This window comes from Ranitomeya imitator, chromosome 5 (genome assembly GCF_032444005.1).
Source record: "Ranitomeya imitator isolate aRanImi1 chromosome 5, aRanImi1.pri, whole genome shotgun sequence".
Lineage (NCBI taxonomy): Eukaryota > Metazoa > Chordata > Amphibia > Anura > Dendrobatidae > Ranitomeya > Ranitomeya imitator.
The window spans coordinates 229,963,121-229,972,856 of NC_091286.1; the positions used below are offsets into that span (position 1 = coordinate 229,963,121).

At 44.1% G+C, this 9,736-nt stretch overlaps 1 long non-coding RNA gene across 1 annotated transcript in view; it reads right to left on the bottom strand.

Annotated features, from left to right (window-relative positions):
• Window positions 1-9,413, bottom strand: part of LOC138637360 (uncharacterized) — a 33,146-nt gene extending 23,733 nt beyond the window's left edge. Inside the window, exon 1 of the long non-coding RNA XR_011312387.1 lies at window positions 8,830-9,413. This is a non-coding gene — a long non-coding RNA (uncharacterized lncRNA). The remainder of the gene's footprint in view (window positions 1-8,829) is intronic.
• Window positions 9,414-9,736: the final 323 nt, after the last annotated feature.

Consider the following 9,736-nt stretch of genomic DNA (forward strand, 5'->3'; position numbering starts at 1 on the left):
AAAAAATGGTTATTTTCTTCTTCCGAGGGCCCCAGATCTCCTCAGCGGTGCTCCCGGTACGTTCCGTTCCCAGAGATGCTTTGCGCGAAGGACGTTTGTGACGTCACGGTCACGTGACCGCGACGTCATCCCAGGTCCTTCGCGCAATACATCCCTGGGAACGGAAGCTGCCGCGTGCACTGCTGAGAGGCGGGAGGACTCCAGGGGCCATCAGATGGTAAGTATATCCCTATTTTTTATTTTAATTATCTTTTTTTTTACAGAAATATGGTTCCCAAGGGCCTGGAGGAGAGCCTCCTCTCCTCCAGACCCGGGTACCATCCACACATGAAGCGCTCATTTTATGCATGGTGGGCATAGCCACATGCGTAAAGTGAGCATTTCAATGCAATCCTATGGCTTTGGAATTGCCGTGATTCCGCAGAAATAATGAACATGCTGCGGATTTTACCACTATGTGATTCCACAGCGGGAAAATCCGCAGCATAGGCACAGCCACTGCGGAATCCCATAGGATTGCATGGGAATGCAGTTTTTAAGCGTTTTTATGCGTTTCTGCTGCGGCAAAAAATGCGGCAGAAACGCATAAAAACTTCAACGTGGGCACACAGCCTTATTCGTTCATGTACAGTATATATATATTTATATTTCATACAGAGCTAGATAGCAGAAAAGCCAGCAATTCAATTGCTGGCTTTTGCTATCTCCTTCTCAAACCTGACAGGATATGAGACATGGTTTACATACAGTAAACCATTTTATATTCCTTATATTTTTACATATTCCTCACCGATAATGTTAGTAGTGTCTGTGTGCAAAATTTGGAACCTCTAGGTGTTAAAAATAAAGGGTTAAATCACGGAAAAAACTGTCGTGGGCTCCTGCACAATTTTCTCTGCCAGAGTGGGAAAGCCAGTGACTGAGGGCAGATATTAATAGCCTAGAGAGGGACCATGGTTATTGCCCCCCCCCTCCTGGCTAAAAACATCTGCCCCCAGCCACCCCAGAAAAGGCACATCTGTAAGATACGCCTATTCCGGCACTTGGCCACTCTCTTCCCACTCCTGAGTAGCAGTGGGATATGGGGTAACTCTCTTCCCACTTCTGAGTAGCGGTGGGATATGGGGTAATAAAGGGTTAATGTCACCTTGCTAATGTAAGGTGACATTAAGCCTGGTTAATAATGGAGAGGTGTCAATTATGACACCTACCCATTATTAATCCACTAGTAATAAAGGGTTAAATAAACACACACATACATTATGAATAAAATATTTTAATGAACTAAACACACATGGGGTTTTAATATCTTTATTGTACTCTCAATCCAACTGATGACCCTCGTTCTTCTGAAAAAATGGAAAAATAAAAAAACACCAATATCCCATACCTGTCCGCCGTACAGTCATGTCCCACGATATAAATCCATCTGAATTGGTTAAACAATTTTACAACCAGGAGCCTGCTAATGCAGCCGCTCCTGGCTGTAAAAGCCTTGGGAATGAATTGAATGCAGCTTCGTTGACTTGCGGTGCTGCGCTCCCTGGTGGCATAAACTCATATGAACTCTAGCGTGGGAATTTATCTGAATATTTTCTCACGCTAGAAATATACGGCTGATGGGAGCAGCCCCATAGAGAAACATTGGTCCGTGTGCAATGCGTTGTTTTTGCACTTCTTGCTCGTTCGTATTCCTGTCTAGTGATATTCCTCTCTAGTAATAAATAAAATTTCCAACATGTCTTCTTTACATCAGCATAATTTTAGAAATATAATTTTACTTGTTAGGAAGCTATAATTGTTAAAAGTTGACGAGTGATTTCTCATTTTTCCGATAAAATTACAAAAACATTTTTTTTAAGGACCACATCACACTTGAAGCAATTTTGAGGGGCTTATATGACAGAAAATACCCAAAAGTGACAACATTCTAAAAACGGCACTCCATTCAAAAAGGTTATTAACCCTTCAGTTGCTTCACAACTTTCCAACATTTTTGGAATGTGGAAAGAAAAAATGAACGTTTAACTTTTTGTCAGAAAAAAAAATTACTTTATACCCAATTTTTTTATTTTTGCAAGGATGACATGAAAAATAGATCCCTAAATTTGTTGGGAATTTCTCCTGCGCTTGCCGATACACCATATGTGGGGGAAAATTATTGTTTGGCCACATGGCAGGGCACGAAAGGGAAGGAGCGCCATTTGACTTTTTGAATGTAAAATTTGCTGAAAAAATTAGTGCATGCCATATTGTGTTTGGAAAGCCATTGATGTGCCTAAACAATGGTAACCACCACCAAGTCACACCATTTTGGAAACTAGAAACCTTAGGGAACTTATCTATTTATCTATTTTATATTTAAATAATCTTATTTATGTGTGGTGAGCATCTTGAACCCCCAGGTTCTTCACAGACGTTTATAATGTAAAGCCGTCAAAATAAAAAATCACATTTTCCCCACAAAAATGTTTTTTATCCCTAAATTTTGCATTTTTACAAGGGTAACAGGCAAAATTTCACCATAAAATTTGTTGTTCAACGCCGATACCCCACATGTGGGTGCAAATTACTGTTTGGGCGCACAGCAGGGCTTGGAAAGGAAGTAGCGCCATTTAATATGAATTGTGTTTGTTAAAAAAATGGAAAAATGCAAAATTTGCTGTAATAATTAGTGAACGCCATAATGCGTTTGGAGAGCCCCTGATGTGCCTAAACAGTGGAAACCCCCCACAAGTGACACCATTTTGGAAACTAGACACCTCACGGAACTTATCTAAATGTGTGGTGAACACCTTGTGGTTTAAAAACAACAGTATCACTGTGCTTGATTAGCCAGCAAACTCGCCTGACCTTAACCCCATAGAGAATCCATGGGTTATTGTCAAGAGGAAGATGAAAGACACCAGACCCAACAATGCAGACGAGCTGAAGGCTGCTATCAAAGCAACCTGGGCTTCCATAACACCTCAGCAGTGCCACAGGCTGATCCCCCCATGCCACGCCGCATTGATGCAGTAATTGATGCCAAAGGAGCCCCGACCAAGTATTGAGTCCATTTACTGAACATACATTTCAGTAGACCAACATTTCAGATTTTAAAATCATTTTTTCTAATCTACTGAGATAATGACTTTTGGGTTTTCATTGGCTGTAAGCCATAATCATCAACATTAACAGAAATAAACACTTGAAATAGATCATTCTGTTTGTAATGACTCTATATAATATATGAGTTTCACTTTTTGTATTGAAGAACTGAAATACGGTAATTTAACTTTTTGATGATATTCTAATTTTGTGAGATGCACCTGTATAACCTGTCAATGCTGCAGACACAAGTTAGATCATGCACTCTGCATGATCTAACTAACTGGCTACTGCCTGGTGACCCGACATCATAATGACATTAATTCACTATGGTAACAATCGGGCCTCCGCGATGATGTCACGGGAGCGCCGATCCATGGGCAGAGGGGCTTTCTTCCCTCTGACTGCTCGCTAAATGCTATTATCACAGCATTTAGATGGTTAAAATGCCAGAATCGGTGCAGACACCACTCCTGGAACTGAGAGTCTGGTGGAGACAGCCTGTGTGCGCGGAAAATCACCTGGACGTAGCCATGCATCCAAGCTCGTTACGTTTAAGGCAACCTGGATGTAAGAATACGTCTAAGATCGTAAAGAGGTTTAATTATATAAAAATTGAAAGTTTGAAAATTGCTAATTTTTAAAAAATGTTGCCACAATTTTCACAAACGCAAAACATATTGACATAAATTTACCACTAACATAAAAGTACAATGTGTCCTGAACAAAACAATCCCAGAATCAGTATGATCCGTTGAAGCATTCCAGAGTTGTTATCACATAAAGTGACAGTGGTCAGATTTCAAAAATTTCACCTAGTCATTAAAGTCAAAATTGGCTTGGTCAGTAACCCTAAGTATGACTGCCAAAAGGAAAAAAGGCTGTCATTAGTTACATTAAGTTTCATTTAAAGGAACTCTATCTCCAGGTTTTTTGTTGTTCCATCTGAGAGTAGCATGATGTAGGGGAAGAAACCCTGATTTCAGCGATGTATCACTTACTCGGCTGCTTGCTGTAATTTTGATAAAATCACTATTTTATCTGCTGTATGTCTACCAGTTCTCTGAATGTTGACTCTATGTGACCCCTCTTACACCACTCATTGGCAGCTTTCTGCCCATGCACAGTGTTCACAGAAATCTGGCAATAAGCGGCGTTATACATAGCTCTTGAATATGGAGGACTCCCTGGCAACAGATTTACTAGTCCTCTAATGATAACCTCATAGTGATTATAAAGTTACTAGATGGTGGCCGGATTCTAACCCATCGGGTATTTTAGAATATGCATGTCCACATAGTATATAGCACAGCCACGTAGTATATTCCTTAGCCACGTAGTATATTGCCCAGCGACGTAGTATATTACCCAGTCACGTAGTATATTGCTCAGTCACGTAGTATATTGCCCAGCCACGTAGTATATTGCCCAGTGACGTAGTATATTGCCCAGTCACTTAGTATATTGCCCAGCCACGTAGTATATTGCCCAGTAACGTAGTATATTGCCCAGTGACGTAGTATATTGCCCAGTCACTTAGTATATTGCCCAGCCACGTAGTATATTGCCCAGTAACGTAGTATATTGCCCAGTGACGTAGTATATTGCCCAGCCACTTAGTATATTGCCCAGCCACGTAGTATATTGCCCAGTCACGTAGTATGTAGTATATTGCCCAGTCAAATAGTATATTGCCCAGTCACGTAGTATATTGCACAGCCTACGTAATATATAGTACAGCCCATGTAGTATATTGCTCAGCCCACGTAGTATATAGCAATGTGGGCATCATATCCCTGTTAAAAAAAAAGAATTAAAACAAAAAAATAGTTATATACTCACCTTCCGTTGGCCCCCGGATCCAAGCGAAGCGGTTACCGACGCTCCTCGCGCTTCGGTCTCAAGAGTGCATTGCGATCTCGTGAGATGATGACGTAGCGGTTTCGTGAGACCGCTACGTCATTATCTTGCGAGATCGCAGCATGGACCGATTACCGGGGCGTCGCGAGCGGGAAAGGCCTGTTGTGGATCCGAGGGGCTGACGGACGGTGAGTATATAACGATTTTTTATTTTTTTTATTATTTTTAACATTAGATCTTTTAACTATTGATGCCGCATAGGCAGCATCAATAGTAAAACGTTGGTCACACAGGGTTAATAGCAGCGTTAACCGAGTGCGTTACACCATGGCATAGCGTGGTCGGTTAACCCTGTGTGAGCGCTGACTGGAGGGGGAGTATGGAGGGAGCCCTAACTGCGGGGAGGAAGGAGTGGCCATGTTGCCGCCGGACTGTGCCCGACGCTGATTGGTTGTGGCTGTTTTGCCGCGACCAATCAGCGACTTGGATTTCCATGACAGACAGAGGCCGCGACCAATGAATATCTGTGACAGACAGAAGGACAGACAGACAGAAAGACAGAAGTGACCCTTAGACCCTTAGACAATTATATAGTAGATATTACCGCAGTCAGCCTAGTAAGTGGCACATTGCTTGAATCAGGGCCTCTACCCGTACATTATGCTGCTCTCAAATGGGACATCAATAACCTGGTGCCAGATTCCCTTTAATTGCTTCATTGTTATGTGTGAAGATCTGAGGTTGTGGGTTGTAATAATCATTTAAGCAGGTTAACGATGAAACAATTTTTCATTCCTTATGTCCATGGTTGAACCACAAATCCAGGTAGATGGCCAAAGTACAATGTCCTCAGTCCACAAGTTCCCCACCTGGGATAGGTAGTTCCACTGTCTCTCTAGGTGATACCCACTGTTTACCAACTTTTGGTTGGCTCACAGCTTTTGGTACCTCCAGACGGTATAGTGTGCAGTCACAGCCTATGTTCTTCCAGACGATGGATATCACAACTGTAGCTCATGGATACCCCTCCAGCCAACAACCGATCTCCAAACTCTATAGGCCATCCATCCATGTGCTCCAGGACATCATCCTTGATCCTCTCCCTTCAAAGTCACTCTTTCAACTTCCTGACTAAACATGTGGCTTTTTTTCCTCCCTCCCCCTTAAACATTTGATTTTAGCTCAAAGAATGAAGTAGATTCCATAACCTGGGATTCCACGTGAGACCTCCTGCAGAAACAGCTCCTTCGGGTCTACAATCCCCATCTACACAATGGGACTAGTGGCTGTAAGAACAATGGAATGGTAGAGTTCCTTGATTACTGACTTGTGTTTGGACTCATTTATGCATACGATTTCGCTTATATGTGTTCCTCTGCTTACTGCCACTGAATGGAAACATTTATTCCTGAGGCTGAACTGAAGAGCAAGCAAATCACAAAAAAAACACAGCAAGCAAATCTCTAATAAATTCAACAATAATATTGAGTCAACCGATGCTCCGTGCTGGAAAAAGTCAGCAACCTGTAGAGCTGTGGACTCTATGTGCATTGGTCCAATAGTCTTCTGTAAGTGGCCAGCTCCTCACACTGTTACATGGATTAGATTTCATTGAGTACAGTACATTTCATTGAGTACATTGAGTATCACCAGTACAGTACTGTAATCAGAGGCATAGCTAGGGATTTGGTTCAGAGGGGGCGAAGATTCTGAGTGGGCCCCTAACCAGGTAACCTTGATTACAACTTGGTGACGCACCCTAATAGTGGAGGAGAACCTCAGCAGATGACCGGGCTGTTACTGAAGATAATCAACTATATAATTGTCTAAGGGTCACTTCCGTCTTTCTGTCTGTCTGTCCTTCTGTCATCGCTGATTGGTCACAGCCTCTGTCTGTCATGGAATCCAAGTCGCTGATTGGTCTCGCCAGCTGCCTGTCATGGCTGCCGTGACCAATCAGCGATGGCCACAGTCCGATTAGTCCCTCCCCTGCAGTCAGCGCCCGGCGCCCGCTCCATACTCCCCGCAGTCACTGCTCACACAGGGTTAATGCCAGCAGTAACGGACCACGTTATGCCACGGGTAACTCACTCCGTTACCGCCGCTATTAACCCTGTGTGACCAAGTTTTAACTATTGATGCTGCCTATGCATGTATATCAACTTAAGTTAAGCTCAATTTTGTGTTTTTTTTTCTGTGTATTGTTGCATTCTGTGCAATCCGGGGTGTGGCCTCCCTGTTTCTGAGCTAGAGACTATATAAGGCTTCCCCAGTCTAGTGTTTCACTGGTTGGGCCCAGTCCTTTCGTCTGCCCTTATTCACACTGAGGTCAACATTGACACATGGTAAGGTTTTAATATTAGATAGTTTAGGACTGTCCTGATCAGAGTTACCGTGACGAGGTGGGATGGCTTTTGTGTTATTTTTTTAATCAAAAAACAGTATTACTAAAAACTCTGTGTTATTTACATGCACTTTTGCTTTTTTACTTAGTTATATCAGGGTTTTCATTTACTTTTTTCTCTTGTAGGTTTTAATGTTTTATGGCCATTTTTGAACATGCATTTTACCTCTGCATGTATATCAACTTAAGTTAAGCTCAATTTTGTGCTTTTTTTCCTGTAGTATAAAGCAGCACCCCCATAGCCAGACCCTGTAAGTATAAGACAGTACCCCCATAGGCAGACCATGTAGCATAAGACAGTACCCCTATAGGCAGACCCTATAAGTATAAGGCATCACCCCATAGACTGACCCTGTAAGTATAAGACAGTACCCCCATAGGCAGACCCTGTAGTATAAAGCAGCACCCCCATAGGCAGACCCTGTAAGAATAAGGCAGCACCCCATAGGCAGACCCTGTAGTATAAGGATATGTGCACACGTTGCAGATTAGGCTTAGGAATTTCTGGTGCGGATTCTGCCTCTCCTGGCAGAAAACACACCTGCGGATTTGTCACGTTCTTTGTGCGATTCCACAGCATTTTTTGTGCGTTTTTGCTGCGGTTTTCTTGCGGATTTGCTGCGGTTTTTACCCCTGCGGTTTTCTATAAAGGAATGGGTACAAAAACACTACAGATTCACAAAAGAGAAGTGACATGCTACTTCTTTTAAACTGCAGCGTTTCCGCAGCGGATTTTCCGCAAAGTGTGCACAGCATTTTTTTTCTCATTGATTTACATTGTACTGTAAATCAATTGCGGATCTACAGCGCTTCTGCACCTCAAAAAACGCTGCGGATCCGCAGAGAATCCCCAACGTCTGCACATACCCTTAGACAGCATCCCATAGGCAGACCCTGTAGTATAAGACAGCACCCCAAAAGGAAAACCATGTAGTATAAGGCAGCCCCCATAAAAAAAAACACAATAAATACTTACCTCTCTTCCTCCTTGTTCGAGCGGTGCTCCGAGCTTCCACTCATCTCCTGACAGAGGGCGCCGGGCAGTGACGTAATGGCGCCTGCTGTCAGTGTCAGCGTCGGTGACGCCAGATGCTGGTGGGGATGATGGGAGAGGGAGTACAACGCTCCTTCTCTCATCAATGTGGAGCCCCCCGTCAGGGCAAGGGATTACTCGGTACCGGTTCCTGCGGTTCACAGGGGGATGTCATGGTACCTGACCCGCTCCGTGGCCCTGGGACGTCCGTATAAAAGGGAAAGGTCTTTAAAGGGATAAAGTTTGTGTTCGTGACGCCACCTGTGGTATTCGGTCAGGGTGACCGACGCTACTTTAAAGGGTCCGCTGGGGTGATGTTATGGCAGCTAGATGGTATACCTTCCCACAAGTGAAGTATATCCCCAAGGCTTCCCAGTGTGTAGATGGAAGAATGGTGAATGGTGCAGTGAAGAACGAGGACACAAGGTTGCAGTCTCTTTACCTTTACTGAAGACTTCAGCATCCACAGTCCAGGGCACCAGACCACAGGGTAGGCAGAGTCCGGCCGGTTTGGGGGCAAGTCCAGAGTCCCCTTGTCTAGGTGGAAATCAATAGCCTTCCCTTGCGCTGTAGTGGTGTAGTTCGGGGCCGGTCCCCTTCTAGTATCCTCTCCTGTGCTTTGCTTTCCTTCATGCTCGCTGCAATACAATTTTGCCTTCTGAAATGTCTCTTTCTGGGAGCTGCAGCTCTTAGGGCATGCACAGCTCCGTGGACCCTCTGTCCTCCTCAGACGGATGTCTGGAACTTTCTAACTTTCCCTACAGACTACCAGTTATATATATGGGGAGTCACCTAGTAGCTAGATGCCGATACAGCTGACCTTGCAATGACAGGCAGGGGGTCTCACTGCTGGCACCGGGCTCCCCGCCTGCTCAGGGGCCCCATAGCGGCTGGGCGGCAGAGCAGGGAGATATATTCTCCCTGCTCTGCTGCAGAATGTAGCTGTATTGGTGCCCTGCACACCGATAGTTACAGTAGTGTAACTCTGGGTGGGCCCCCTTAGAGTGTGGGGCCCTGGGCGACCACCCCCTCTGCACCCCCCACGATAGCTACGCTACTGACTGTAATGACACATAATAATGTGTGAGCCACTGTAAAACAATTTACAGGTATGTGTGTATAACTTTGCACTTTGAACGGGCGTCATTTGGAATGTAGATACCAATGTTGGTAAATCCCATGTGTCATGGTGAAAACCTGCAGGCCCTCTCTTGCCCTCATGTTACACAGCAGGTCATTGTTTCTTTTGTGAAGTGACAGAATGATAGTTGTCAGACCCTGCTAAGCCCATTATATCTTGCAAGGTTCTAGCCCTATTACCTACCTGCATATGCTATATAATCTGTTCC